The 14,350-nt window shown below is 39.9% G+C and overlaps 1 pseudogene; it reads right to left on the reverse strand.

Moving 5' to 3' along the window:
- Positions 1 to 2,877: 2,877 nt before the first annotated feature.
- On the reverse strand, positions 2,878 to 3,622 carry LOC122749094 (annotated as a pseudogene).
- Positions 3,623 to 14,350: the final 10,728 nt, after the last annotated feature.

The raw sequence follows: 14,350 nt of genomic DNA on the forward strand, positions 1-14,350 counted from the left end.
TGCTTAAGGAAATTTCCATGTCAATTTCTGGGCTATTATGGAAGAGAATCAGTTAGAAACCATTTTAAGAGACATTAATAGACATTAAATTTTCATCTTAACTAAATTAATTCTGTTTCCATAAAACACTGACTGGGGGCCCATCTGTTTAATCTCTCTCTATCCTTGAGAGAATAGAAGATAAATCATGCTTAAAAAAACATAGGTACAATCTTCCTTCCTGGTGTCTAGTGTGTGTGAAAAGAAAACTCAAAAAATGTGCTTCCTGGTATTATAGATAAATGTTAATGGCCATGAAGGACTATAATAATAGTAATAAAAACAACAACAATAATAATAATAGCTAGAATTTATATAGCACCTACTATGTGCCAGACACTGTGCTAAACACTTACAAATATTATCTCATTTGATCCTCACAACAACCCCAGGAAGTAGTTGAAATCATTACCAGTTCTAAAGTATGACCTATATGTTCAATGTAAAATGCATTACACAATTTAAAACATTATGTAAATAAAATTTATTATTATTAAATCTGAGAAAATATCAGGGAAAACATTTTCCTCTGAGGGTATTGCTCTAATTTAGAGAGGGCATGGAAAATATTGTTCATGCAGTTAGCCTGAAGGTTTCCTACAATGTCTGAATCTCTACCTAGATTGCCTGCCACTTTGCACAATCTCTTCATAGTAGGAAGGAAGAAGACCAATGACATCATGTGTGTTGTCTTAACCTTTGAGTGAATTGGATTTAAGTGAGGCAGAGTTGCACAAAGTCATCAATCTCACTCTCTCTTTCAGAGTCACTGAAGTTCAATGGGAACACAAAGGCAGGATGACTGGCAAAGGCCTAGGATACAGTGAATGACTTTGGGGTCTTTGTTGTCTGATCAAGCTCTAACTAACTACTCCACAATCCCGGGAAAAAAAATAAGCATGCTCAGGATGCTTGACTATTGTAAACCCACATGGATTTTTGAGAATGTTTAGACATTTTGTAACTGGTTCTGGTCTGCTAAGCACATGACAAAGGGGGGATTTTTATTTTATTTTTTCAGGGCAATGAGGATTAAGTGACTTGCCCAGGGTCACACAGCTAATAAGTGCCAAGTGTCTGGGGTCAGATTTAAACTCAGGTCCTCTTGAATCCAGGGCCAGTGCTTTATTCACTGCACCACCTAGCTGCCCACTAAGGGGGGCTTTTTGATTTAATGAACAAAAGTATGGAAACAAGCATTTATTAAGTACCTGGCATATACTGTCTGAAACCAGTATGTGGCCCAAGAATATGGAGCACTGTTCTTTCCCTTGGCATATGTTGGGGGGTTTTTTTTTCCATTTTAAGTGGAGGAAATTGGAGAAGGAGGTCTGAGAGTAAAGCATTTTCCATTTTGTAGCCATATGGTCCACCCAGCAATGATACCCCAAGGATCAAGGAACGGCTTTTGTGACAGAGTCCAGTGGTAGCTAAGGCAAGGACTCATCCAGCAGCAATGCCAAAGTTGGAAGTGAACACTGTGGAACCAATGCTTTGTAGAAACTGCATTAAGTCTGAGCCCATTTTCCTCTAGGACTTACATGGTATAGAGTGTGCCCCTAAGTACCGGGGGAGAATATTTGTACTTCTGTTCTTGCTGTGTCTGTGAAGTAAATACCCCTTAGTAAAAGATAATCATTGTTCATGGGTTAAATGGAACTGGGGGCTAGTCATTGACAGTAAAGTAGAAGGGGAACACACTGGAATGGGGGTTTATAACATTCAAGAAAAATGGCCCAACCCAGCAGCGGCACCTGTAGAACCTTTAGGGGGATATGTAGCCAGCTTTGCTCTGGAAGAGTGAGTCCAGAGCATTCACACTAGCTTCCTTCCAATCTCTGATTCCACCTTCTGCAAGAGGCCTTTCCTAATTCCTCTTAATGCTAGCGTCCTCCCTTCTCTTGATTATTCCCAGTTTATCCTGTACATATTTTATTTGTACATAGTTGTTTCCATGTTGTTTCTCCCATTGGACTGCAAGATACTTGAGAACAGGGTCTGGTTTTTGTCTTTCTTTTGTATCCCCACTGATAAGCACAATGTCTGGCACATAGCAGGAGTTTAATAAATACTAGTTGATAACTAAAGAAATAGTGTGTTCTGCCTGGAGGCATCATTCTGAGAAGGACAAGCAAGGGAAAATAGAAAATTATTTTCACCTGATTCTGATTAGGAAAGTCAACTTAATACAGCTCATGGAGGAAGCTGAGCCACTAAATGGAGGGGGCTTTGCTTTTATCATAATGAATAGTTGAGATCCCATAGAATCAGATTTGGTTATTACTCAGTAGGCTCTAGATGGGGAAGAGGGTCTGGTCCCCTGAAAAGTGGCAGTAAAGCTCTGTCCTTTATACATACATAAATACATAAATACATACACACACACACACACACACACACACACACACATACATATTTTTTGGTGAGGCAATTGGGGTTAAGTGACTTATCCAGGTTCACACAGCTAGTAAGTGTTAAGTGTCTGAGGCTGGATTTGAACTCAGGTCCTCCTGAATCCAGGGCCAGTGCTCTATCCACTTCACTACCTAGCTGCCCCCCCCTTTATTTATATTCTAAAGAAAATGGTCACTGCCTCCCACCCTTCCTCCCAACTGTTTTGCACTGAGGGGTGGCTATAGCTGGTCACATGCAGGTAGGAAGGAGATGGAGACACCTCAGAAAGCTGGGGTACCTGACCATTGCAAAGGGGCCTGGTCAGTGCTGAGGCCTCTCCTCTCTCTTCTCTCCCTCTATACTGGCTTGTTTCTTTCCCAGTCCCAGTCGGTGGGGGAACAGCCACTGGTCCCTTTCTCCTCAATGCAGATTGGATGCCTGAACTCAGTATGGGCAAAACTTGCAGTGGGCCTGCATCAAAGCCGGTCTCTGCTTGTTCTCCTCAAACTTCTGCCAAGTGCTCCATCTTGGCCTCCTGGAGTTGCCAAGCACCATGGAAGTTTAGCAACTCCTTCCAAGCTTTCTTCTATTTCTCTTTTTCCAACACCTGCAGGCTGGAGCCCTCTGGAAGAGCCTGGGACTTTGCAAGTCACCTTCACCCAGCCTTCCTCATCTGGTATGATTTGCAACTATTTTCTTGTATTCTTCCATGAATACCTCCTCCCTGAAGGTCTCAGGGTCTACAAAAGAATCCACGTAATCTGCTATCCATTTCTCAGTTTCACTGGGTGGCTGAGACAATCAAAGGACCCCAAAAAGCCATGACCTTCTGCACCAATGCTGGCTTCCTAAAGGCCAAATAGGTAAACTGGAACCCCTGAACAGACTTTGGACAGAAATATGTTGACTGAGACTTCTTTGGTATCTCTGAAAGGTCTGGTTTCTCCTGCAGATTCACAGGGAGAGCACATCTGAGCCAGGCATTTCTCTGAGGAGTACAGTGCAGGCTGGAGACATAGTAGAGAAGATAGGATGTGGTAGAAAAGACAAGACAAGGAGATGTAAGAATCATACCTATTCCAGTCTCTTTACAATCCTTTAGAGTGCAGATGTCTTGCAACTGCTCTGAGTCTCCAGCCCCTAGGAACCCAGAATTGATTTCTACCCTAATGAAGAAGTTTAGCCACATCTGGACCAGCCTTGGGTACCAAGAGTCAAGTGTCTCTTCCTGTCCTCTTTACCTCTCCTCAGTCCCTCCTAAAGGTTTGGGCAGATTCCTTCTATAAAGTGGAATTCTTGAAGCATCTCAAGAGGAAGTGCTTTTATTATTCAATTGATCAGATTACTTCCTTATTTTGAAGGCTTACAATTTAAGTTCAAGTACATTGTTTGGGGATCAAATGGTGATAAACTAGAAGGTTCTAGACATCTCTGAGTGTTTATATAACTTTGCTCTGTGCTATTCCACTGGTCTGAAGTTCCAAGATATCCAGAATGGGAGAAAAGAAAGCAAATGTTACTATTAGGCATCACATTACTAAGAATGTGTGAGCTCACTGTTTACTAAGGCACATTCCTTGAACTATTTGGGAAATGGATTGGGTGACCAGTACTTCCTCTCCCTGCCCTAAGGACAATGGTATCTATTCCCTGGAGGGAAGTCCCTTTAGGGCCCTGACTTGGAAATCTGGACCAAATTCCCCAACTATATCAGTAATCCTAGGTGGAAAGTAACACATTTTAGGGGATGGAGTTGGGAATAGAGGTAGAGAGGGAAACTTAGAATTCTACCAGTTCCTGGCATGGCTGAACTGTGGGACAGGTGGCAAGTTTCAGTGAAAGGTGAAGTTCAGTGATGCTTTTCTTGAAGTCCACGGACTGTTGTTGTCATGTGACTTAGTAATTCTGAATGGTTACAAACTGCGGAGTACTCTTCAGTGTGCTGAGTTTGGCCATAACCATAGACTCTATAGGTTCTTATATAGAGATGTGTCATGAATATTAATTGGTTAAATGAAAGTAGGGTGCTAGTCACTGATTACTGACAATGATGGGGTACACTTGAAGTTCCAGCCAAATTGGCTTCTCTTCTTTTTTTTTAATTATTATTATTATTTTTTTAATGTGCAGGGCAATGAGGGTTAAGTGACTTGCCCAGGGTCACACACCTAGTAAGTGTCAAGTGTCTAAGGTGGGATTTGAACTCAGGTCCTCCTGAATCCAGGGCCAGTGCTTTATCCACTGTGCCACCTAGCTGCCCTAATTGGCTTTTTTTCTGTTCCCTGTTCATCACATTAATCTCCTACCTCTGAACCTTTGCATAATTCCTTGTTTGTTTTCCCTCTTCATCTCTTGGAAGTTCTTGCTTTTTTATGTTTTCCTCCCCAGGGTTCAGCTTAAAGTGACAACTCCTTAGAGTCTTTCTGAAATCCTTTATGTGTTAATGAACCCCTTAAATCATTGTGTACAGGGGCAGCTAGGTGGCACAGTGGATAGAGAACCGGCCCTGGAGTCAGGAGTACCTGAGTTCAAATCCAACCTCAGACACTTAATACTTACTAGCTGTGTGACCTTGGGCAAGTCACTTAACCCCAATTGCCTCACTAAAAAAAAATTTTTTTTAAATCATTGTGTATATATCTTGTGTTTACTTCTCTGTGAACATGTATTTATCCAGCAAAATATTGACACCAGAGACTTCTCTCACTTTTGTAACTCTGGTGCCTATCACACTAATTAAGATATTCTTGTTGATTGATTGGGATTGGGAGAGAGTGTCTGGTATGGGCAAGGGTGTGTGGGGATGGTTGCTAAGGAATAGTCCAGCATAAGGACTGAGAACACAGGCCTAGCTGTGTTCTACCCCACATTCCACCCTAGGAGAGCTCTTACCCAACCACATGGCTACTTTCCAGCAGCAACCAAGGGCCTCCTCCCTCCAAACAATGAGCTCTGGGCAGATAAGCTCCCAGGCTTCCTGCTCTTCATGGGACAGAAAAGCTGCAAATTCAGGCTGGGCCTCTGAGCAAGCAAAGCTGCAATTTCTTCCACAGATTCCCAGGGACAGCTGGGAATGAGAACTGTCCTTGAAAAAAGGTGCACTCTGAGGAGCTGTGTGAACTTGGAGGAGTCCCTTGACCCTCAGTTTCTTCATCTGGGAAACAAAGGGACTTGGTCTAGGAACCTAAGGCCCCTTTTTTGCTCTAAAATTTGAAAACAGTGTTTATATTCCTAAACACTTGCTTTCCATATAAGTCCTTCTCCAGTGGTTCATTACAGCTGAGAAATGAACTCTGGATTCTCAAGCTATGCCAGAGTACTTTTGGGTACCTGGGAAAAGTAGGGGGGAAATGTCACTTCAAATTAACTTTTTTTTTTTAAAGTGAGGCAATTGGGGTTAAGTGACTTGCCCAGGGTCACACAGCTAGTAAGTGTTAAGTGTCTGAGGCCGGATTTGAACTCAGGTACTCCTGACTCCAGGGCTGGTGCTCTATCCACTGCGCCATCTAGCTGCCCCCAAATTAACTTTTAAAGACATATTTGTGGGTGAGAGACCCAGGACACTTTTTCTCATGCTAGGTCATGGTTGGGGATGACTGAGCCATAAAGGAACTCACTTGGGTGAGGAAGCTGCCATCTGGTAGCTTCCTAATCTAACTAACTATTCATGCCAACGAGGTGCTAAACTTAGTGGTTTGGGGGTTTAAGAAAGTTCTAACTTTCAGTTCTCTAGGACAAAGCCTTGGTTCAGTGCTAGGATTATAGGGTCATAGATTTAGAGCTAAAATGGACCTTAGAAGCCACTGAATTCAATACTTTCATTTTATAGATGAGGAAACTGAGACAAAGGCACTGATCCTGGTCCACTTTGTGGATAGGCCCAGAGATAAGAGGATCTAGCAGAGAAGAAAAGGGCAAGTATCCTATTCCTTTGGTTCTAGCAACAGTTAGAATTTTTGTAATGGAATATATACTATGACCCTGAAACTAGTAGGGAATAGATGGCAAATAATTTATACTGATAATTTCCAAGAAAAGCTTCCAGGGTGTAGGGAACAATTTTTAATTGGTGAGTGTTAGCTCGTGGCCAAATAAGGGGGGGTGGGGGTGTTAAAGACATTTGCTAGTTTAATCAGTTCCTAGCTGGCTCACCGAAACGGGAAGTCAGAAAAGATCATAATTCAACATGAGACCTTGGAAGGTACTAAGATTGAAGCAAGCTGTTCCAGGGAATTATATCATATGTTGTTATTATTGTTCAGTCATTTCAGTTGTGTCTCACTCTTTGTGACTATATTTGAGGATTTCTTGCCAAAAATACTTGAGTGGCCTTTTCATCACACATACCCGAAAGTCCCCTTTTTCATTGGGTATGTGTGATGAAAAGACCTGAGCTGAATGGAAAATTTGACTTTCAAATACAATACCCTAGAAAACCATAAAAAATTGGAGTTGGGGGACATACCTGGGGTCATGCAGTGGGTGACTTTCTTGTGTCTGAGGCCAGGTTTTGCCTGAGATCCCCCTGGGTCTAGTCCACTGTGTCACCTAGCTGCCCCATGATGACATCTTTAGGGTAAAATTGAGGGGTGAGAGGAATGCACTGGAGGAGGGGGAAGGGCAGAGGTAGTATGGGGTGCAATCCCACATGAAAGGAAATGGCTTATGGAGTTGAGGAAGAGATTGGGGAGGAACAGGTTAGTAAATGAACTTTACACTCATCAGAATAGGCCCAAAGACCTTAATCTCATCTGAGGTGGCTCAAGGAGGGATTAACACACACCCAATTGGGCAGAGTAATCTATTTAATCTGGGCAGTAAATGAGCCTCACACTCATCAGAATTGTCTCAAGGAGGGAATAATTTATACACTCAATTGGGTGGAGTAATCTATCTAACCCTGCAGAAAAATAACAGGGGAAGGGGATAAAGAGAGAGGGGCAAAAGAAGGGAGGGCAGATTGGGGGAGGGGACAGGCAGAAGCAAATACCTTTTGAAGAGGGATAGGGTGAAAGAAGACAGATAATAGAGTCATTATTGGGGGAAGGGAATAGGATGGAGGGAAATAATTAACAATAGTAATTGTGAAAAAGAGAAAAAGGGGAAAAATTGTACAAAAAATATTCAATTTTTTCTGGTGGCTAAGAATTGGGAATCAAGGGAATGTTCATCAATTGAGGAATGACTGAAGAAGCTGTGGTATATGATTGTAGTGGAATGATATTGTGCTATAGGAAATGACAAACAGGATGATCCCAGAAAAACCTGGAAAGACTTATATGAACTGATGTATACTGAAGTGAGCAGAACTGGGAGGACATTGTGCATAGTGACAGAAGTATTGTTCTACGAGCAATTGTGAATGACTTAACTACTCTCAGCAATACAATGAACCAAGACAATCCCAAGGGACTAATGATGAAGCATACTACCCACTCCCATAGAAAGAACTGATAAAAAGAACACTTGTGGATTGTACATATATAACCTATATCAATTTGGTTGCTTTCTTGTAGAGGGGGGGAGGAAAAGGAGGGAGGAAGAAAAATTTGGAACTCTAAATCTTACGAAAATGAATGTTGAAAACTACCCTTACATGTAACTGGAAAAAATAAAATAAATGTTTGTGGCATTGAAAACAAAAACAAAATAAACAAAATTGTGCATACCCTTTGACCCAGCAATAGTACTACTAGTTCTATGTCCCAAAGAGATCATAAAAAGGGGGAAAGGGCTCATATGTACAAAAATATTTATAGCTGCTCTTTTTGTGGTGGCAAAGAATTGGAAATTCAGGGGATGCTCATGAATTGGGGAATGGCTAAACAAGTTGTGGTATGTGAATGTAATGGAATATTATGCTGTAAGAAATGATAAACAGATGGATTTCAGAAAAACCTGGAAAGACTTACATGAATTCCTGCTGAGTGAAATGAGCAGAACTAAGAGAACATTGTACACAGTATCAAAAACATTGTGAGCGGATCAACTGTGATAGACAACTCTTCTCAGCAATACAAGACAATGCCAAAAGACTTATGGTGGGAAATGCCCTCCACATTCAGAAAAAGAAACGCAGAAACTGAATGCAGATTGAAGCATACTACTTTCACTTTTGTTGTTGCTTTTTTGTTATTGTTCTTGTTTAATCTTTCTTGCATTTTTTTCTTTTTATTGTGATCCTTTTCTTACATTACTAATGTGAAAAAAAAATTTTTTTGTGTGGTTTGCCCTTTCCTTCTCCAGCTCATTTTCCAGATGAAGACACTGAGGCAAACAGGATAACGTGACACATAGTAAGTGTCTGAAACTGGATTTGAACTCAGGTCTTCCCAACTCCAGGCCCTGCACTCTATTCACTGTGCCACATAGCTGCCTTATAGAGTATATAATGCTTCAATTTAATTCAATTTAACAAACATTATGATGAAGACACTGAGGTGTAATGTAACGATTGGAATGACACCACCTGCTGGAGACTTACTGTAGAAGAGTTCCACCCATGAAGCGAAGGTCTTTGAGGGCAAGACCAGGAGTCTTTTCTTTGGCGTCAGGAAGTGACGCGGGCTAGTGGGAGGAGGAAGGAAGAGACTGGCGCTCGGTCTCACGCTCTTTCCTGGGGATGCTGGTGGAGAAGGCAGCTAGAAATGTGCTCTCCCTTTAATAGATAGGAATCTAGGCCTTTCTTCTCTCTTTATCAAATTCTTATTCTCCTTAATAAATGCTTAAAAGTCTAACTCTTGCTAAAGCTTATAATTTATTGGCGACCACTCACTAGATATTTTAGGTGGTTTAGCTAGAATTTTAGCCCTTAACAGTAATAAATAAAAAGACATAAAAATAGTTCCTTCCCTCAGGTAGCTTACATTTTAATGTAGATAAAAACATGTACACAGACCAATATAAGATAATTTTGAGAAAGGAGAGAGCACTCATAACTGGGCAGATTATGGAAGACTTCCTAAAAGAATCAGTAACTGAAATGAACCTCCAAAATGGGAAAAAAAGGATAGTGACTGATAGAGAAGAGGGGGGAGTGCATTCCAAGCATGAAGGACTTCTGCAAATGCAAGGATGCAGGAGATGGAAAGTCAACTTGAGAAAATAGCTAGTAGTCCAATCTGGCTACAGTGCAGAATGAGTGAAGGGGAGCAGCAGGAAATCAGTCTGAAAAAGTAGGTTGGAACCAGATATGGGGGGCTTTTAGTGCCAGGCTGAAGACTCTGTCATTTATCCTGGTTAATAAAAAGGATCTCCATTCTGGACATCATGATTAGCCAGGTGGTTTGCCCATACTCTTACAGGTAGGTACAAGTGCTGAGTAAGTGATGTGTTTTCTGTGGTTCTCAGGTCATCATCTTCTCATTTTTTACTTCTTACTATGGGGCAGGGCTGACTCATTATCAGGAGATGTTTGGATATGTGGCTTTATCCAATGAGAAACAAACTCTTGAGCCCCCCTGCCCCACTCACTAGTGAGCCCTGCCTTCTGATTATGCTATATTTCAGTGAACTCTCCATGACTTAATAAGTCTTTGTGAGCTGCTAAGGTTAAAAAAAAAATGTTGCCTCATAGTCAACCTTCAGGTAATGAGTCATCATTGAACTTGGGTAGACCAAATGTCAGACAGAAGACATGCAATCTATCACTGGGTCTATTTTTGAAGTCTTTCTGACTTAGCAGAATCCACTAGAGCTTACCCCCTTTGGTACAGTCTGAGAACACATACTCACTGCTCCAACATGAAGAGGCATTGGAGTTGGACTTCAATGGAAAAATAGAAATGATAACTTATTTTTACATTTTTTAATATTTAATTTTTCTCAATTACATGTAAAAACAATTTTTAACCTTTGCAGGGTTTTTGAGTTCCAAATTCTATCCCTTCTTCCCTTCCCTATCCCCTCCCTGAGATGCTAAGCAATTTGATATAGATTATACATGTGCAATCATGTAAAACATTTCCATATTAGTCAACAATAACTTTTTTTTTTTTAGTGAAGCAATTGGGGTTAAGTGACTTGCCCAGAGTCACACAGCTAGTAAGTGTTAAGTGTCTGAGGCCAGATTTGAACTCAGGTACTCCTGACTCCAGGGCCGGTGCTCTATCCACTGCGCTACCTAGCTGCCCCAACAATAACTTTTAATACCACTTTAAGGTTTATAGTATATAGTACAGCAGTTTAAAGTTTATTTTCCTGTATCCTATGAAGTAGGTTAAGCAAAATATTTATTATCCCCATGATAGATAAAGAAACAAGCTCCAAGAAGTTAAGTGAGTGGTTTAACTAACAGATCCAGGAGTAAACACAAGGCTTCTGTTTCCAAAGTCAATGTTCTTTCATTCCCTAGGACACAAGTCCAGACCTCATAATGGGGGAAGCATCCAGCAAGGCAGTCAGAAAGAAGAGAGATTTGGGATAGGGAAGGGATAATTGAAATTAGAATCAATTGAAATTAGAATGGAAGAATTGGCATGACACAAAGGGAAAATAGGAGAAATTAGGTGTTACTGAAGACAGACCTGAAGAAGGAGCAACATCCCATGTTTCACAGAACTATAAGGGATTCAATTATAAATGCCAAGAGGAAGAGATGTATAATGGTGACTCACTGTGAAGGAGTATGGAGTAGAGTTGACATGGCCAATTGAAAAACACCTTGTCTTCCTGGCAAATTTATTCAATTATGTGACAAAGTTTGTTAACACCCAGTTCATTGACTACCACCCACCAAAGTTCATTAATATGGGAAAAACTGATACAGACAGGAAAAAAAAACCACCTAAAATATTTCTTGAACGATTTGAGCAGGTAATGACTTGAATGACTGAGCAGGTAACTGAAAGACTTGGGGAAGAAAGGTAGATTTTTTTTAATAGAGATTTTTGTATATATTGTTTTCCTATTAAAGGTTCTGTGTGTTAGTAAAAGAAAAGGAGTAGTCAGATGGATAGAAAGCCCTTCAGTGAAGAATTTGGTTGGTGTGACCACAGTTTGACATACAGTGGGTGGCTGGCAAGTAATGTGATATTTATCTTTTTTTGTTTGTTTTATGAAGATGGGAAAAGTGTTCTCTGTGTGTGTGTGTGTGTGTGTGTGAGAGAGAGAGAGAGAGAGAGAGAGAGAGAGAGAGAGAGAGAGAGAGAGAGAGAGAGAGAGAGAGAGAAACCCCAACCTGGCAACTTATTTAGAAGGATTTTAAACAGAAATTTGAGAGTGAGGAAAAAAAATACATATAAAATGAGACAATAGTAGAGGAAATGCCCAGTAATTCTAGGGATAAAATAACAGAAAAAATGATTCACAATAATACTTATGGCTTCATACTTCTGTATACCAATACACAGAGTATGGGCAATGGATAACAAAAATGGAATTTAAACACAAATAAGGATGATCTCATAGGTATCACTGAGATTTGGTGCAATTCTCTTAAATAGAATATGACAATAGGAAGATATGCCATATTTTTAAAAAATCTGACAAAAGGGATAGCTATCACTGTATGTTATAAAGTTATATATTTGTGTGAAAATTTGAGAAGCTGGGGGTAAAGTTAATCAACTTCCCCTCCCCCTCCCCATCCATTACAATGTTGCTTCAAAACTGAACTAGCTTTCTCCAAGGTTACCAATGATCTCCTTTCTTTATTTATAATGGCAGTATTCCACCTGACCTGAGTAAAAGTGAGTGTAGTCTGCTGAAGTTTTAAATTTGTAAAACACAGTGGTTTACAACCTATGATCTCTTCACCTGGTAAGTACCTCTTTTATTGGATCACTTCATGAGAGGTGGGTGAACCCACTTCCCTCCCTACTGCCATTATTAACTTTGTCATTTGAGAAATTGGACTAGTAGAAGATACATCCTACTGGAAACATAGAGGGACATACTGAGGACAAGCACAGACAAATATGGACACAGAAAGCCAAGAAGTTTCAAGGAGCATAACACCTTGTACTTGAAGAATGCCCACTATGGATTCAAGAAAGGACTTCTAATAACCAAGAGCTGTGAGAACATATAAGTTCTCTGCAGTTAAAGCCATTCTCCTGTGAACCTGTTTGTATTTGTGGGAGAGTACTTTGGGGGAAAATGTTTTGTACGAACTTTTCTTACTATATCATGTTAGTAAATACTCTTTTCTAAAAGTTAATTTAAGTCTGACTTACTGATGAGAATGGGAAGCACACTGGTGGGGACAAGTAAAGGACTTTATTAGAAACTCCTTGACCTATAAGGTTATTTCTAAAACCTTAAAGGGGTGGGGTGGTAGTCAGCTGCCCTTTTGAGACCCAGGCCACCAGTGACCAAGGGAATTGGGGAAAGTATTCCCCACAAGAAGGTTTACAACATTTCATTTCACTTTTATTGTTTGTCTTTTGTTTTTACAACATAGTAATTTCCAAATAGGTCAACTAGGTGGCACAGTAGATGGAATACTGGGCTTAAAGTCAGGAAGACCTGAGTTAAAATTGGACCTCAGATACTTACTAGCTATATGACCTTGGGCAAGTCACTTAAACCGGTATGCCTCAGTCCCTCATCTGTAAAATGACCTAGTGAAGGGAATTACAAATCATTCTGGCATCTTTGCCAAGAAAACACCAAACTGGATCACAAAGAATCTGAATGACTGAAATGAGTCAACAACAATTTCCAAATATATCCTTTCACCTCCTCTACCCTGCTAGTTAACTCTTATTACTAAAAAAAAAAAAAAGATTAAAGAATGTAGGAGGGAAAAGCAGTTTAGCAAAAGTAACCAAAACATTGACTGTACCTGGCAGTATATGTCATATTTCACACCTTTAGTCCCTCTCCTCAACAACAAAGGGAAAGAGATGCATTTTCTCAAACCTTCTACAGGGACAAGCTTGGTCATTATTAATTACGTGACATTCAGTTTTGTTATTGCGGTTGCTATTGGTACCATTTATATTTTTCTAGTTAAGGCATATGTTATTTTTCTCTTTCTGTTTACTCTGTTTCAATTAATATAACATTACTTCTCTAATTCTTTCTATGTCATTACATTCATGCAACACAACACAATTTTATTTAGTGTTTCCCCCCAAAATGAGCACCTTCTTTATTTCAAGTTTTTTGCTAATACAAAATATATATATATATATATGTGTATATATATATATATATTATATATTGCTTTGATATTGTGATATATATGAACCTTTCTTTTTGTCATTGGTCTCTTTGAGGTGTATGGCTATCAGTGGTATCACTCAGTCAAAGGACATTTTAAAGCATAATTCCAAATTGTTTTTCAGAATGATTGGGTCAATTCACGGTGTGTTATTGTGCCAGTTTTTCTTCAAACCTCACTAATATGATTTCCCTCTTTTGTCATCTTTGTCAATTTGCTGGATATGAGAGATGAAACCTTACCTTTGTTTTGATTTACATTAGTGATTTCAGGCAATCTTTTTATTTACTTCTTCCTCCCACCTTCCCCCATAACATTGTTACTCATTTTTTGTTTTGTATTTGATGCACTTCTAGGAACTATCATGGTTTCTAAAAGGATTTTGTTTGTTTTGTTTTTGTTCTGGACCTGTGATTTCTCTAGAGTAGGGAGTTCCCAGTGAAGAAATCCCCTAATGGTAGCAGCACCTGTTTTATGTAAATTGAGCTGGTCCCTAAAGGAGGCTAGGATTTTTGGCTTCCTTATTACCTAATGCATAAAACCAGCCTAAGAAGAGTTGTTTTCTAGGGTTTTAGCAAAGCTCCTACTGCACGGAGGGAAGCATTTTCCTTATATAGCATGATTGGTGGTTGTTAAGATTGTTGATACAAAGGGAAGTAGTACTTTATGAGTCAGTGTCTTTTTTAACTTTATAAATTATACATAAAATATATCAACAAAGTTGTGTTTTTGTTGCCCTTCTTATGGTCT

Source organism: Dromiciops gliroides, chromosome 1 (assembly GCF_019393635.1).
Source record: "Dromiciops gliroides isolate mDroGli1 chromosome 1, mDroGli1.pri, whole genome shotgun sequence".
In the NCBI taxonomy this organism is placed as follows: domain Eukaryota; kingdom Metazoa; phylum Chordata; class Mammalia; order Microbiotheria; family Microbiotheriidae; genus Dromiciops; species Dromiciops gliroides.